The sequence below is a fragment of the Hyla sarda genome, unplaced genomic scaffold, assembly GCF_029499605.1.
Source record: "Hyla sarda isolate aHylSar1 unplaced genomic scaffold, aHylSar1.hap1 scaffold_71, whole genome shotgun sequence".
In the NCBI taxonomy this organism is placed as follows: Eukaryota; Metazoa; Chordata; class Amphibia; order Anura; family Hylidae; genus Hyla; species Hyla sarda.
The window spans coordinates 344,729-362,976 of NW_026610729.1; the positions used below are offsets into that span (position 1 = coordinate 344,729).

The following is an 18,248-nucleotide window of genomic DNA, read 5'->3' on the forward strand; positions in this document are numbered from 1 at the left end:
AAGCAAAACGATCAGCTGGCGAAGAAGCATTTGCTTGTTCGCTGGCTGATCACCGGCCATATTACATAGCATGATAGCAGCTTCTTCTATTGCGGGCAGTTGAGGGGGGGCTGACTGTATGATCATGTGGGTCTGACTGATCTTGCCCAATTTTGGGACCCTGTCCAACCATACTAACTGACCTCAGATCCTTGTTCCTGTTTGCCCTTTATCCTCCTCCTTGTGTGCGGGTGGATGTTCAGGAGTACGATGATGGCACCACTGTTGCTTCTTCACTTGGCACGGCTATGAGCTGGCTTGGAAATTAACAGCGGTGACTTCAGCATGTTCCTGAAGCTCCGTCTGCACACCAAGTCTTCTGCTTGAACAGGGAGGTTAAAGGAAAACTGTCACCAAGTTCACCCATGCGAAACCCAATACACTGGGTTATAGTGTGGGTAAACAGGAGTTTATACATGGGTCACTTACTTTTTTAGGTTTTCTTGCCGCCGAGTTGTCGTCCGCTAAAGTTCCATAACTTTGGCCTTCACTTGCGCTCTGAAGGCGGGTCCCTCACCAGCAGCCTTGATTTGGTTCCCGGAGGAAAGGGCCTTAGCTCGCATATTCCTTTTCCCCCTGAGTGCAGCGCTCTGTCTGAATTTTTTACCCAGCTCCCATGTCCTGATGACATGAGAGCTGTGCACATGCGCCGGTCCCTCTTTCTGAAGTCTCGCTACTTCCGGGTGTAGCAAGGGACTGGCGCATGCGCAGTTACACTGCACAGAGTGCTCTCCTGACGCACAGCTCTTACATCATCAGGACATGGGAGCTGGGTAAAAAATTCAGTGCATACGCTCTGCAGACAGAGTGCTGCGCTCGCAGAAAATAAATACGTGAACAAGGGGAGCAGGCTAAGGCCCCTTCCTCCAGGACCCAAAGCAAGGCTGCCGGCGGGGGACCCGCCTTCAGAGTGCAAGTGAATGCCAAAATGACGGCACTTTAGCGGACGACAGCTCGGTGGCAAGAAAGCCTAAAAAAATAAGTGACCCATATATGGACTCCTATAACCCGGTGTATTGGGTTTAGTGTAGGTGAACTTGGTGACAGTTTTCCTTTAACAGATGAACGGGACCACGGATTGGGGGGTAGGTAAGTATCGTTATCATCAGTGTCACCGGCACTACCAGTCTATACCAACAGATCAGTGTGGGTGAAACTGATGACAGTTTCCCCTTTAGGGTCTATTCACATGTACAGTATTCTGCGCAGATTTGATGCGCAGGTTTTCAAGCTGTGTTCAGTCATTCAGTTTACATTGAAATCTGCAGTAGAAAATCCTGCGCATCAAATCTGCGCAGAATACTGTACGTGTGAATAGACCCTTAACCTTTCTTCCTAGTGTTGATTTTGCCTTATTAAATGCTTTCACTTTAAACTTTAGTCAACTATTCTTTTTTGGTTTTTCTTTTCTTTTTTTTTTTTTTTTTGCTGTTAGGATATTTTTTAAAAGTGTTGAGATGAAAAACTGGTGAAAAATTTGGCCAAATCACAGTAAAAACTCACAGAAAAAAAGCACTATGTGAAAATCAGGACACAGCCAATTTAAGGCTTGTTGCCATACATAAGGTGATCTGTTTAAATTTTCTTGTTTTTGCTTTATTTTCTTATTACTATTCACCCATTTTTAGTCACACAAGTCATGCCTCTGACACAGGGCTATATTTGTGTATGGCAGTGTTTCCCAAACAAGGTGCCTCCAGCTGTTGCAAAACTACAACTTCCAGCATGCCTGGAGTTGTAGTTTTGTAACAGCTGGAGGCACCCTGGTTGGGAAACACTGGTCTATGTTCTACACGTGCTCAGCTTTTTTTTTTAATACTTTAGCTCTGCACATCTCCTGCTTAGAGACATCTTGGGGAATATTTAGACTAATATCTGACTAATAAGATGCTAAATATATCCAAATTTCATTACATAAAACATTGAAAGTCTTTTTTTCTTTTTCTAAGTTTATTACTTTGCTAAAAGTGGCATTTACAGCTTTTGAATGCCGACCAGGAAAGTAGCTGAACTCGCCGCCCCCGATGGTCGGTCTCCATCTGTAAATGGATTGAAGTTTTGTAAGCTGAGTAATAAGTATCCAGTTTTTAATCACAAAACCCTTTCTTCTCGGTAGATTTATACAGTTTTACTCATGTGCAAATGACATTAACAAGCAAACAGGGATTTGTTTTTTACATTTATGTTTATTATTGGCTGCTACATATGATCATCTCTAAAAATTGGCAATAAAATCCCCTTTGACTCATGCACTTGACCTTTCATTTTGGCGATATCAGGGTTTTTTTTTTCTGTCGGTTTTATATTTAGAACAGCATTAAATCTGCCCCTACCGGTTTTGCTCCATTGATGCAAAAAATCCACCGGGATTCCAATGCACTATTCTTTCATTACTTCCTAAAGCTGCGAACTTCACAGGGCTGGCTGCCTGTTCTAACACTTGCGGTTCAATGTAAACTTTGTTTTTTCACAGGTACATGTCTATTCTTTTTACATTGCAAGCATTGTGCAAGTAGTTCACTTTCTTCTGGCAGGCAAACAATGACTTTACTGGCATCTCAAGGCACCACAAAGTCTGAATCAACAAGGAAGGGCATTCCATTCATATGCAGGACAATAAGCCTCTGCCAGGTCACATTAATTGTTAGGTGGTGAGCGGACAAGGTCTTGCTGGTTTTTCAAGTGGCTTTTTTCATTCCTTCTCTTGAGCCTATGTATGATACGTGCGATCGAGCTTATACATGTTTAATAGAGAAATACTGAAATGGAGAATGATGCTTAAAGTGGTTATCCAGGATAAGGTGACTTTTGTGATTAAATGTTGTACAGTAATGGAAATGCTTACCTAGGATCTGTTCTTGGTGGTAAATGGCTGTGTCTTGTGTCCCCCATCACGCTGCTGACTACTTCCTGTTTCTGTGGCCTCCCTCAGACTACAATCCCCAGGAGCCTTTGTTTCAAGGTAGGAGGTGACTTCTTTACCTCCCACGCTTCAGTCGCCCCACCCACTGCAGTACAGCCACACAGGTGAGATTTTGATATAGGAACCACTCACCTTGGCGGGTTGTGCAAATTCTCACACAACTCCTATGAAAGGATGTATTCAATCTGGTGTGTCCAGCTGGTCTGCTGCTCCTCCTTAAACATGCTTAAAGCGTACTCAATGCTCCTCCTGCTTCAGAGGAATAGAGAGAGATTCAGTCACAGAAATCTGCCATGTGTGAATTCACCCTAATTGTATTGGTGGGATTGTTCCCATTTGGTACTTTTTGAGTCCTGCCAGTTCCTATTTCCTCGCAACACAAACACGTGACTGCGGCAACCAGTTACCATTTCAGTCAGTGACTGGCCACAGTGGTCACAAATCTGTATTGATAGGGATCAGGAAGTTCAGGGACCAGCAGGATCTCGGGAGTATCAGAATGGGAAAAGCAATGATTGGTAGGGTAAATAGGATTTATATCATTATTATTGTATAACATTATGATCAATTTTGAAAACATATCTGGTGCTGAGCAATTTTTTAAGGTTAACTTATGGCTCCTTTAAAAAATAAATAAATAAATAAAAACTTGCCCAATCATGATCCACTGTTTCTTAGGGATGTCCCGATACCATTTTTCTTAGACAGAGTACGATACTTTAATTCTAGTACTCGGCGATACCAATTACGAGTACTAATTTTAAAGGTAATCTGACACTAGGGTGACCCGTTTTTTGGTGCTGTGTACCCTGCTGATATATGGTTTCCTTGTTGTGTGCAATGGAGGCGGCTGCTGTAGTATGAGTAAAGATTTCTCTCTTCTCCTTTGGGCAGAACAGGGGGTTTGCATTGGCGGCGAAACCGATGTCTCCGGAGCGATAGCACTGATGTTCACATGGTGAGCAGCAGTAGAAATTGAATCACCTGCACTATCTACCTATTAATTCAACTTAGTGCAGGTGACTCTGCTGTTAGATTGCCTTTAATAGTATGTAGTATCCCCCTTGTAGGTAGTATAGATAGACAGCAGTCCCCCCTGCAGACATTAGTAGCAGCCCCCCTGTAGACAGCACCCCCCCTTGTAGTCAGAAGCCCCTCCCTTGTAGACAGCGCCCCCTCCACCCTTGTAGACAGTAGCCCCCAACACCACACCCACGGTAGTGCCCCTGGGAGTTACTCACCTTCGGCTGTCCTCTGTCAGGTGTTGCCGCTCTGCTGCCCCGTTCTCCTGTCCGAGTCATGGTGTCCTATGAAGGAGCATGTGACATGCACATCACATCGCTTCCTCTGTAGCGTTACACTGGGCACATCGGAGGAGGTGGAGTTACATGTGTGTTACATGCTCCTCCATGGGATGCCATGATGCGGACGGGAGAACGGTGCAGCAGAGGGGCGGTACTGCAGCAGGTATCGGCCTTGGTATCGGGGACATTAAAAGAGTCCCCGATACCATGCAGATGCCAGGTATCGGCCCTGATACCGATACTAGTATCAGTATCGGGACATCCCTACTGTTTCTGTTTCATGGATTCAGACCTTAAAAAAAAAAAAAAAAAAAAAATGATACTATTTAAAAAATATGTTTCAAGAGCTTTTTGTTAAGCTATCTGTGATTTAAGTTTTGGTGAGCTGTACTACTGTGAGTCTTAATAGCCAAGAGGGTGGTCACTAATGTAGAGAGCAGGGGAGACACTAAACCTTGGCTTTCTGTGCTCTCATAAGCAAATCTGCGGTCAACTAACAGCACTTGATGGCAAGGGAACATAAAGAAAACCTAGTAAAAGAAAAAGATTAGTTGTAAAGGAGCTGCTCCATCATGATGTTTACACAAGCAAAAAAATTTACGGTTTCCAGCTACCATTGATTTCAATATGAAATTTTCAAAAAAGCATGTTTGCAAAAAAAAAAAAAAAAAAAAAGTGTTGTAAAAAAAAAGTACCATGTCCCTTTTTTTGAGCAGATTCAAGTTGAAGATCACATTGTAATCAATATTAGCTTAAAAAAAAGCCTGACAAGAAACACCACCTGCCATTGACAGCCAGCCACTGTCACCTTTGGTTGTAGTGATATTGTGAACAAGAAACCTTGACCGCTACTAAATTCAACCGTATCGCCTTTTTGTTCTTTTAGGAATCTGACGACTGTCTGAGTATGGAGGCTTTGTGGTGAGCGCTTCAATCCTCTCTTTGCTGTGGCTCAACACACTGCTCAATTTGCTGTTGTGATGATCTGGGGAGCCATCGTGTACAACAGTCGGACACCCCTAGTAATGATACGAGGGACACTAACAGCTCAGTGATATGTACAGGACATCGCCAGTTGAGCACTTATGAGCCAGTTTCGACAACCTATGAGTGTGCAGGATCTTCAGGCCCAGCTGCAATATCTGTGGGCAAATGTTCCACACTATGCCATGAGGCTGTCCGGGCATGCTGGGTGTTGTAGTTTTGAAACCTCTGGAGGTCCACAGGTTGAAGACCACTGCGGCCTTCGCCATCATCCAGCCTCCCCCTTTTGTTTTGCACTCTCCTCCCCTCGGGGGGAAGAAAGGGTGAGCTGGTCCGGGCCATCTATGCTGCAGGGACCGTCTGGTGGGGATGGTTAGTCATTGCGGGCTGTCCATTTTCGCCAGGGAGGCCTCTTCTCCGCGCTTCGGGCCCGGCCCCGGAGTAGTGACGTTGCCTTGACGACCACGCACAGGGACGTTCATGCGCAACGTTCGTGCGTCGTCGTCAAGGCTACGTCACTAGTCCGGGCCCAAAGCGCTGAGAAGAGGCCCCCCCCCGTTGAAAATGGACAGCCCGCAACGACTAACCATCCCGACCGTCCCTGCAGCATAGATAGCCCGGACCAGCTCACCCTACCTTCCCGCCGCGGGGAGGTGAGTACAAAACAAAAGTGGGGGGGCTAGATGATGATGAAGGCTGCAGTGGTCTTCAACCTGCGGACCTCGAGAGGTTTCAAAACTACAACTCCCAGCATGCCTGGACAGCCGATGGCTGTCCGGGCATGCTGGGACTTGTAGTTTTGCAACTTCTGGAGGTCCGCAGGTTGAAGACCACTGATGAAGGGATTGACAGGCGGTGATGATGAAGGGGGGGGGGGATGATGACGGGGGTCTGGATGATTACATGGGGGGATGATGTATTTCCCACCCTAGGCTTATAGTCGAGTCAATAACTTAATCTTATATTCGGGTTGGCTTATACTCGAGTATATACGGTAAATGTATTCTTTCATTATAATATTCTGATCCATTTTTTAAAACCTTTCTGGTGCTGAGCAATCTTTTAAATTTAACTTATGGCTTCTTTAAAAAAAAAACTTGCCCCATCATGATCCTCTGTTTCTTAGGGATCTCCCAATACCATTTTTTTAAGACCGAGAACGAGTACCGATACTTTAATTTTAGTATTCTCAGATACCAATTACGGGTACTTTGATTTTAAAGGGAATCTGACACCAGGGTGACGCGGTTTCTGGTGCTGCTTACCGTGCCGATATGTGGGTTCCTTGTTGTGCGCAATGGAGGCGGCTGCTGTAATATGAGCCAAGATTGGGCAGAACAGGGAATTTGCATTGGTGGCGAGACCGATGTCTCCGGAGCGATTGCGCTGATGATCACATGGTGCGCAGCGGTAGAAACCGGGGCCTGAAGATCCTGCACACTCATAGGTTGTCGAAACTGGCTCAAAAGTGCTCAACTGGCGATGTCCTGTACATATCACTGAGCTGTTAGTGTCCCTCGTAATATTACTAGGGGTGTCCGACTGTTGTACATTAAGTTGTGACGAAGCCTAAAGGCTTTGACTGATAGTTAGACTATTAATTTTGCTTGCACAAGAATTCTTATAGTTCTATGACGTTTGCCTGCAAGAGTGTCAAGAAGCACACACACGGCTGACTATTTTACAGCAGGTAGGTTAAGTAGCAGGTTAGTCTGGGGTGTGTTTGGCCCACAGTTATACTAAGCTTAAGACAAATGAGCCTAGAGGCAGTATAAGGGTTACAGAATTGTGCTGGGAATGCGGTAATATAATACAGTGCAAATGTAGTGCTGCTGCTACATGTTTTCAGTCCTACTGACTAACTTGGCAAGCAGGCTTTAAAAATGTATATTCTATATAGTGGCTGGATCAGTAATTCTGGCTTGTGAATTTTTGAGGAATTCAGGCAGTCAGCCCAGAAGAGGGGAGAGTTTCCTGGCTCTGCGCAATCCCGCGTTTCATCATCCCACGGGAGTAGCCATAAAAGAAAGAACCTTTGCACAGAGCATTTGGAGAGATGGCAATATTGAAGCATTGTATTATTCCAGTATTTGCTGTATTATTTGGAAAGGCTGACTTTTTTTTTATTTTTATTTTTTATCCATGTTGCAATGTTTCTTTTACTGTATAAATGTGATGCCAAATGTGTGGCTAGAATAGGGTTAGAAGTATTGATACTAGTTTAACATTTTCTGTAAAAAAAAAAAAAATAAAAAAAAAAAAATTCTGCATCAGACGGAATGAATAATGTTGGCACAAAAAAAAAAAAATCGATATGAACCAAACCCCAGGATAAATAAATAAATGGGCAGTGCTTCCCTTCCCCATACCTCATTGATTACAGTACAGGGCTCTGCCTAGCTTCGAGCCCTGTTTGGAAATCCTGCGCATGCGCTTTGGAAACCAGTAGACGCACACATGTGAGGTCAGTGCCCAGAGAATCTCACTGTGTTCAACCCTAATGGTCTACAGCAGTGGTCTTCAACCTGCGGACCTCCAGATGTTGCAAAACTACAACTCCCAGCATGCCCGGACAGCCGTTGGCTGTCCGGGCATGCTGGGAATTGTAGTTTTGCAACATCTGGAGGTCTGCAGGTTGGAGACCACTGGCCTACAGTGTATATGTAAGATTTGGGAGTTAAAGGGGTACTCTGGTGAAAAACATTTTTTTCAAATCAACTGGTGCCAGAAAGTTAAACAGATTTTTAAATGACTTCTATTAAAAAAATCTTCATCCTTCCAGTACTTATCAGCTGCTGGAAGTGGAGTTGTCCTTTCCAGTCTGACCACAGTGCTCTCTGCTGACACCTCTGTCCATGTCAGGAACTGTCCAGCGCAGGAAAGGTTTGATATGGTGATTTGCTCTTGGTCTGGACAGTTCCTGACATGGACAGAGGTGTCAGCAGAGAGCACTGTGGTCAGACAGACCTTTCGGACCAGGCAGGACAAATAGATAATTTTTAGTTTAAATTAAAGGGACCACAGTCTCAAAACTTTTGCTTAAAAAAAAAAAAAGAAAGAAAAATTAGCCAATTAAAAAGAATATATCATAGCAGACAGACTTTCTAATGCCAGCCTAACTGATTTGTCCACCAGCAAGCATCTTCTCCTTGTCCCCACCTGCCTGCTAGGGATCGACCAATATCGATTTTGTAGGGCCGGTACCGATAATCTGTGGCCTTTCAGGCAGATAGCCGATAACTTATACCGGAATATCGGTATCAGTTATCGGCTATTTCTAAAGCAGGCACTTTAAATCAATGAACTGCAGCGGCTTTTGCGGGACCAGAGACCGCTGCTGCCACTCGATTCTCTTCCCCTGCCTGTCCTTAGTCCAACCACCGCCGCTGCCTTATTGCATCCCCCATGCCCGGTTTTATAATGACCTGTTCCTGGTCATTGCACAGCGCACAGCGTGCCGCAGGAGCCAGAAGTAGCGCGGGCCCCGGGAACAGGTAATTATAATACCGGGGATGGGGGAGGCAATGGGGCAGCGGTGGTCTCTGGCTGGGGCGGTGGGAGGGGGGCCCATGTGGCGGGGGGGCATTATCGGCTTATCGGCAAGGTAATTGCCGATACCGATAATGTCCAAAATCGTGAATATCGGTTGATAATATCGGCCAAACCGATAATCGGTCGATCACTACTGCTTGCTCAACCAGTCACTGGCCTCAGCAGTTACCCACCTCCACTAGTGATTGGGGACAGTTACTTAAAGAGGTGCTCAACCCCTAGACATTGTATCCCCTATCTAAAGGATAGGGGATAAGATGTCTGTCGTGGGTCCCGACCCTGGGACCCCCACGATCTCTATGCAGCGCCTGGCGTTCGTTTAGAATGCTGGATACGGCACCAGGGGCTCGTGACGTTGCGGCCACGACCCCTCAATGCAAGTCTGCAGGAGGGGGCAGTTGATGCACGAATGGCGGGTGCCCCCGCGATCAGACATCTTATCCCGTATCCTTTGGATAGGGGTAAGATGTCTTGGACGGAGTGCCCCTTTAAGAGTTGATATATTGTCAAAAGCAGGGAGAAGCTGAGAGTGCCTCGGACCAAGAATAATCGGAACAGCAATGGCGGCAGATCAGGGCATGTTTAATGTATTTTTTTTTTTTTTTTTATTTTTTTTTTTTTTTTTGTAGCACTCTAGGCTATTAAAAAAAAAAATTGTCCCAGGACAACCTATTTGAATCTAATAGATGGTAGTGGTCTGAAACCTTCTAAGTATGTGCTGTGTATGGCAGTAAAATGATCTTTACTGTGGTTTGGGTGGCATGCTGAACATTATTTACTCTAGGCTGCAAGCACAAGTTTTTGTATCCAATGTCTTACTCTTGTTTTCCAGACAGCAAAGCGAGCTGTTTGTGGAGTCACCAGACACAGGAATTATGTTTCCTCTTTTGGAGTAATGGATTACTTTGTGCATCCTTACATTTGTCAGAGACACCTGTGGCAGCTTGGGATTTAGAATTGCAATGCAATAATTCAGATACGTGTGTGTCCGATAGTATAATACCACGCAGACAAGCCTTTCCTGGGAAGACAAATGACCCTGTGGTTAAAGAGCTGACGCATGCACAATTCGGAGCTGCGAGATTACCCGGTTATTGAATGTTTGCTGTAATCACACCTGAATTAGCTTATCTAGTCAAAATACTCCCATAGCTTCCAAGGAAACAGGAACATTGTAGGAGATTACCTTCATCTTTCTTGTGGCATATTAACAAACTTCCACAACAGGATTCCTTAAGATTTCTAGAATATGCTCATGATTTTCTTGCATTCATGTGTGTATTGCTATAATTTGCTTTTCAGAGACTGGTTCAAGAGGCAGGTGAGCAAAAATATTATCAGTTTCCTATAAAAAATGTTGGTGAATTAAAGGGAATCTGTCATCAGCATCAACTGCACTAACCTAGGGGTATAGGCTTGTAGTGCTGGTGACAATGATCTTTACCATATGCGAGGTTGAACGTAATGGTCCACCTAGTTTAACCCAGATCCCTATTGTTACCCTGTTGTGTTGATCCAGAAGAAGGGGAAAAGAAAACCCTATGAGGCTAATGCCAATTCCACCATACTGGCCCTCATTTACTATTCTAAACCCGACTTGTTTTGTCGGGTTTTTTTGGCGCATCTTTGTCTGCGACATGTCACAGACATCGTGCGCCAGTCTGCGACACGATGCAAAAATTTTTCCCCACGGACCCGATGTGGATTCTCCCAAACCCGAAAAAGGGGCGTAACCCGACATTTCTGAGCTTTCCCACGTATTTATAAAGGTTTCCAACCCAAATTTGTTGAATTGTTGTGGATTTTTTCCCGACAACTCAGAGGAGTTGGAAACCAAAACCGACAAACAGGATGCAACATAATAATAAATACCAGGGGAAAAAAGCAGTCGGGTAAGAAAGCAACATAGACTTACAACCCGATTTTCTTAGTAAATGAGGGCCAGTGTGTGTGTGTGTGTGTGTGTGGGGGGGGGGGGGGGGGGGGGGATTCCTTCCTGACCCCTAATATGGCAGAAATATCAGAATAAATCCTTGAATGAACATTCTGTTGCTATAAATCTAGAATCCTTAACCTGTAATGTTATTACTCTCTAGAAATGTATCCAGGCCACTTTTGGACTCTTTTTGAGTTCACTATGATCACTTTGTCTGTTATTCCTGGTTTTCTTATTATGCAAATGAAGTAACCTGGTGCATGCTGGGCATTTCCTATCTCTGAGTAAACTGTGATGTCCGGCCTGTATCTTCAGAGTAAATGCCCTCCTCCCCTGTACTGATCCTCCTCTTCCTCACTTCATGTCTCCTGTCAGTGATAACTGTACATGCGCAGTCAAGGCCACAGGGGATAAGAAGTGGAATCTCTGCTCCTGAGAGGGATTTCACAAGGGAGGAGGGTTAGCATTGGGGTGGAGGGCATTTACATTTACCAGGCTGGGCGTCACAATGCACCAAACCACTTAACTTGCATAATAAGAATAATGGGAATAACTGAGCAATGGAGACACGCATCAGAAGACAGCAAATACCATTGTCATTAGCGTCACCCGCACTACAGGCTTATACCAATAGTTTAGTGTGGGGTACTATTAACAGAATTCCTTTTAAAGGGGTACTCCCCTGCTCAGCGTTTGGAGAAAACTGTTCCGAATGCTGGAGCCGACACTGGGAGCTTGTGACGTCATAGCCCCGCCCCCTCATTGCAAGTCTATGGGAGGGGCGTGACGTCATGAGGGGGCAGGGCTATAACGTCCCAAGCTGCCGGCTCCATGTTTCGGAACAGTTTGTTCCACACGCTGAGCAGCGGAGTACCCCTTTAAGTACAGCAATGTTCCATAATACCCAAAAACGTTTCACTACTTTTTTAACAGGTTTTTTTTTTTTTTTTTTATGGGAATCTTTGTTAATGGGATTTTTCAGGAAGACATAAATTAAGCTGAAATATATTAGTCATATGCATATGCTATTTACTCACACGTATTGCTAAGGGCCCTAGTAGCCCCCTGAGAAACACGAAAACATGGGGTCCCAACTTGTCTCAATGGAATTATATCATTTTTAGTAATACTATTGTGGGTTTTTGATGACTTAGGTCTCCTCTTTCAAGGCAGCGTGAGATAATGACATAATTTGGTTTATACATTTATTAGTTGCAGCAAGGAGCAAGTGATGTGAATTAGATGCCTGGTGCATTCTTGACTTGCAAGCTTGCCTTTCTGCAGATAGTTAGGTTTCTCCCTATTACTGTTCATGTGGGGAAAAAGTCACTCAGAGGTGAGAAGGCGGGCATGATGTGGAACAGGTATCACAGACCGTCCTCAAAGAAAATAGCTAACTTATTAATACTAAGATACAGATAAAAATTGTAAGTCTAAATACTTTTAGTAAGCACAACCCTATAGAATTATTGCTGAACATTGTCTTTAACACCAGACACCAATGACTTCCAAATATCCTGAATGAAAACCCTAATCTGCAAAACTGACCCTAACACAAACAGGGGGAAACTTGGACCTATAGGCCAAATCAAATCTAAACTGGACAGAACTAAGGAGCAAATGCAATGAAATAACAAAATACAGAAACAAGAGTGGACCCACTGGACTCACTGGGACCAAAACTAGGTTTGAACAAAGTATTAAAGAAATACAAGGATTATTAGGTTATCCTAAATAATCCGCACCACATGGCAAATTTCAGGGATATTGAAAGAGAGGCTGACCATTATAGATATCCTACTGTATACAAACCATGATTGGAGCAGTTATGATCATCTGAACCACCCTAATCGATCAGCCGTAAAGCTGTACAAACTAATAGGAGAGGACGATTAGCAGGATGATTATTGTGTTCTGATGTAGGGCAAGGGATATTATTGTCCATTTTGTCACATTGCATATATGATGATATATACTAAGGATTTTAACTTGTATTTGTTATATTGTACCACACTTGAAAAAGGCATTTTATTCTGTTGAAGCGTTGCATTGTTTGGTGAATGAGGCTTTTTAGCTTTTCCTGCTATTTAGAGATAAGTGCTGCAGTTTTCTTCCAGTAAATGTTGCTGCAGGGTTCTTGAGGGCTAGAGCCTGCGTGCACTGTTGGACTGTGTTTTAAAAGGATGTAATTTCAAGTTTTAGGGCTGCTGAACTCTGTTCTTTTAGGCATTGTTATTTATAGTATTTCGTTAACTTTTTATTGTGCAATGAATCACCTTTATTTGCATGTGAAAACTACGGTAGTTGTCCACAGAATAGGTGATAACTAGCTGATCAGTATTAACTAGCTGATCAGTGGGATTCTGATCGCCGGGACCTCTACTGATCTGGGAGCGTATGGGGCGGAGGGAAACACCTTAGCGGAGTAGCGGCTTGACGTGGGTTTTAGTGTACTTAAAGGCTTAAAAGGTTTAACAGACATTTGAGGGTTAAATGGTTAAATAGTTTTCCTAGTGGGGTTTGCTATTGGGGGGTGCAGTAGCCGGGGTGGGGGCGAAGGAGTAACAGGGGTATGTAAGGGCTGGAAGGGGGAGGAGCCAGCTGCGGAAAAGTTAGGTGAAGACGACCCACCCACCCTTGAAGGTGTCTAAGGTTTTAATAATATTGTTAAGTATGGAAATGGAGGAGAGTTGGCCAGTTGTTATGGTACAGCTGGACTGGTGGTGTGTAGGGGCCTTAGGAGGTTTGGATGGAAACAGGCACTGAGAGGTGTGGGTGCCCTTGGGTCAGTTGCTGTCAAGGGTAAAAGAAACATTTAGTGCCTTCGGTTTGATGACATTTCGGAATACAGTTGAGACCTCCAGGGACCCATTCTGTCATTTTGGTCATGTTATGTATAGTATGTTGATACTGTTGATATTGTTTATATTCTTATTTTTTTAATATTTATATTTGTATAATGAATGGTGTGTTAAATAAACGGGCTGAAAGACCATTTTTCTCCAACAGGTCTTGTGTATTTTATGGGAAAGGGGTAGTAGGAGGGGAGGGCAGGGTATGGAGTTCATGGGGGTAGTTTACAGGTTATTTGGCCATACCTGGAGTACGTATCTAAAATCCCTCCAGTCAAGGAGAATAGAGGAAACTAGTCACCTTAGTGAGTGAAATAGCAGCACGCGTACAAGACCACGACTCCCTTCACTCTTTGAAACTTCTGAAATTGGTAACCACTGCATTCTGCTGATGTGTGGAAGTCCTATAGATTCCCTCGTGTGCTAATTGTGTATGTGTTTTTCTCTACAATAATTTTTTATTTTGGAGCTTAGTTTATCAGCCTGAGCAACGGCTAAAACACTCTTCCCTGGCAGTAGCTCCTCCATCACTTCCTCTCATTACCCTGCAGATGAGTGCAGGAGACAGCGGTGTAACCAGAGAGGTGAAGAAGCGATAGTATGTCCTGGCCCTTAGTCTGTGTATCCTCCCAGCATGTACAAGAGAGACCGGGGAGGGACTTGGATAAAGTAATAGAGAATACATTATCCAGAGGTAGCCAGAGCGCCATGTACTGCTGTCGCCAACTAGGTGGAAGTTGAATGAAAAGTTAACAAAAAATCAAAACTACACAAAATTAGGACCGATAAAAACTACAGCACAAACATTTTAAAACACTTCTAACCTTTTTTTTTGCTGGCTCCTCGATTTAAAGGTGTATTCCATGATTTTTTTTTATTTGATTATGCTACAGGTTAGGGATCGACCGATATTGATTTTTTTAGGGCCGATACCGATAACCTGTGAACTTTCAGGCCAATAGATGATAACTTATACCGATATACCGGTATAAGTTATTGGCTATTTCTCCGCTCCCCCCTCCGACCCTGCAGAAGCCGCTGCAGATCAATAATTTAATGCGGGCTCCTTAAATCAATGAACTGCAGCGGCTTTTGCGGGGCCAGAGACTGCTGCCGCCACCCGCTTCTCTCCCCCTGCCTGTCCTGGGGTCCTCCTGAGTCTCCCCCCCCCCCCCTGCCTATCCTCTTGCCAGAGACTGCCGCCACCCGCTTCTCTCCCCCTGCCTGTCCTGGGGTCATCCTGAGTCTCCCCCCCCCCCCCCCCCTGCCTATCCTCTGGCTAGAGACCGCCGCCGCCCGCTTCTCTACCCCTGCGGGTCCTGAATCCAACCACCGCCGTTGCCCCATTGCCTCCCCCATCCCCGGTTTTATAATTCCCTGTTCCAGGGGTCCGCGCTACTTCTGGCTCCGGCGGTGTCCTGAGCTGTCACTGTGCGCACTGATGGTGACGTCGCGTTGAGGACGTCACTCGTCAATGCGCAGCGCACAGCAATAGCGCAGGACGCCGCAGGAGCCAGAAGTAGCGCGGACCCCGGGAACAGGTAATTGTAAAACCGGGGATGTGTGAGGCAATGGGGCAGCGCCGGTGGTGGTCTCTGGCTGGGGGGGGGGGGGGGGCATTATCGGCAAGGTAATTGCTGATACCGATAACGTCCAAAATCGTGAATATCGGCCGATAATTATTTTGTATCCATTCGACTTTATAAATATTTAGATAACTCAGTAGAGATGAGCGAATTTACAGTGATTCGATTCGTCACAAACTTCTCGGCTCGGCAATTGATGACTTATCCTGCATAAATTAGTTCAGCTTTCAGGTGCTCCGGTGGGCTGGAAAAGGTGGATACAGTCCTAGGAGAGAGTCTTCAGCCCACCGGAGCACCTGAAAGCTGAACTAATTTATGAAGGCTAAAGTCAGCAACAGTTGTGCAATCGCAGAGAAAAAAGCTCCAAACAAGGTAGAATATAGAAATACTGGTAAATCTTTATTGGTATACGGAAAACATTTAAACACACATGTATAGAAAGAATCCCACAAAAATGGAAAAGATAAATATAGGGATACTGGGATTAAAGTCCTGATTACATACCAACTGCATGTCTGTTTAAATACCGTATATACTCGAGTATAAGCCGACCCGAATATAACCCTAATTTCACCCCAAAAACCCAGGAAAAGTTATTGACTCGACTATAAACCTAGGGTGGGAAATACATCATTCCCCCATGTCATCATCCAGACCCCCGTCATCATCACCCCCCCCCCCCCTTCATCATTACCGCCTGTCTATCCCTTCATCAGTGGTCTTCAACCTGCGGACCTCCAGATGTGGCAAAACTACAACTCCCAGCATGCCCGGACTGCCATCGGCTGTCCGGGCATGCTGGGAGTTGTAGTTTTGAAACCTCTGGAGGTCCGCAGGTTGAAGACCACTGCGGCCTTCGTCATCATCCAGACCCCCCTTTAGTTTTCTACTCACCTCCCCTCGGTGGGAAGGAAGGGTGAGCTGGTGCGGGCCATCTATGCTGCAGGGTCCGTCTGGTTGGGGATGGTTAGTCGCTCCAGGCTGTCCATTTTCACCGGGGGGGGGCCTCTACCGGGGGGGGCCTCTTCTCCGTGCTCCGGCGGCGAATGAACGTCCCTGTGCAGTGTCGTCAAGGCAGTGTCACTAGTCCGGGGCAGGCCTGGAGCGCGGAGAAGAGGCCCTCCCGGTGAAAATGGACAGCCTGCAATGACTAACCCTCCCCAACCAGACGGACCCTGCAGCATAGATGGCCCGCACCAGCTCACCCTTCCTTCCCACCGAGGGGAGGTGAGTAGAAAACTAAAGGGGGTTCTGGATGATGACGAAGGCCACAGTGGTCTTCAACCTGCGGACCTCCAGAGGTTTCAAAACTACAACTCCCAGCATGCCCGGACAGCCGATGGCAGCATAGATGGCCCGGACCAGCTCACCCTTCCCACCAAGGGGAGGTGAGTAGAAAACTAAAGGGGGGGGGGGTCTGGATGATGACGAAGGCCACAGTGGTCTTCAACCTGCGTACCTCCAGAGGTTTCAAAACTACAACTCCCAGCATGCCCGGACAGCCGATGGCAGTCCGGGCATGCTGGGAGTTGTAGTTTTGCCACATCTGGAGGTCCGCAGGTTGAAGACCACTAAGAAGGGATTGACAGGTGGAGAGTTCACTCAAGTATGAGCCGAGGGGGGCGTTTTCAGCACAAAAAATCGTGCTGAAAAACTCTGCTTATACTTGAGTATATACGGTAGTATGCTACAGAGTGAATCACAGATATAATATAGAATACTATGTAAACAGACATGCAGTTGGGATGTAATCAGGACTTTCATCCCAGTATCCCTATATTTATCTTTTCCTTTTTTGTGGGATTCTATACATGTGTTTTTAAATGTTTTCTGTATACCAATAAAGATTTACCAGTATTTCTATATTCTAGCTTGTTTGGAGTTTTTTTCTGTGCGATTGCACAACTGTAGGTGTAGTAAAAATATGTATCATGTCAATTTGTCAAAGATTTTCACTGCAGATTTTCCCCCTTTCAATGCAGTGGGGGTGAAATCGTATTTAAGTGTGGATTCACTGCGGTGGAAAATTTCCGACATGCATGGATTCAGCTTAAGCCTTAGCTATTACCAGATGTTTTTTTAAGGGGTTAAACTAGTAAATACAGCTAAAATGCTTTTACCATGTTTTTTTCTGTGTATTCTCTGCCCTTTTTTTTTTTTTTTTTTTTTACTTTTACACTTTCGCAGGATTTAAAAAAGCCTGAATACTTTATTAACTAGCACCTGTCCCAACCCATTGTGTGAATTTAGCCTGAAGTCTAGAAATCTGATCAGAATTCAGGCAATATGTTCTCCATTCTCATTTAACTCCTAATAGTCACATTAAAATTTGAATATTTTTCACTTTTTAATTTATTTTTACTATACATTATACATTAAAATATAAATATATATATATATATATATATATATATATATATATATGTGTATATTGAACCCCTTAGTGACATAACTAATTTTGAGTCAAACATTTTTTCCAGCAGCCATAAATTTTTACTTAAAGCGTACCTGTCATAGTGGCACAAAAAAAAGTGATTTGCTACTCAGTACCTAATCCTGATCATGTACATATAATTGTTGGACCTATATATCCTTAACAAATAGCATTGATATCTTGCTCACTTGCTTTATCTTTTTGCCTTGTGGAGGGGGAGTGTCCGTCTCTCTCCCTCACTGTGGGGAGACTGCTCATCTGAGTCTGGGAGCAGCCTGGCAGTCTGCAAATCACTGCACATCACTGCACAGTAGTTTTTATGCATACATTTTCTATCTGTTCCTAATAAAGCTGGATGCTAATCAACATAGATGTCACTATGTGTGTCATTCAGCTTTCACAGACTCCTGAAAGTCTGATCAGTTTCTTTGTTATTCAGGAGTCGAAGAAAGCTTTGGCTGTTCAAGCATGCTGGGAGTTGTAGTTTTGGAGCTTCAGTGTTTGTAGCTACTGTGTTAGAGCATTGTTGCCTTTAGCTGTGGCAAAACTACAACTGCCAGCATGCCCACACATCCTTTGTCTGTAGTTTTGCAAAAGCTGGAGGCACACAGCTGGAGAATACACAGCTCTAACACAGA

General features: G+C 44.7%; 1 protein-coding gene across 4 annotated transcripts in view; it reads left to right on the forward strand.

Moving 5' to 3' along the window:
* The window catches only part of LOC130344234 (serine/threonine-protein kinase Nek6-like), a 211,918-nt gene that overhangs the window by 66,967 nt on the left and 126,703 nt on the right, over window positions 1-18,248 (forward strand). The gene's annotated exons all lie outside the window — the stretch shown is intronic.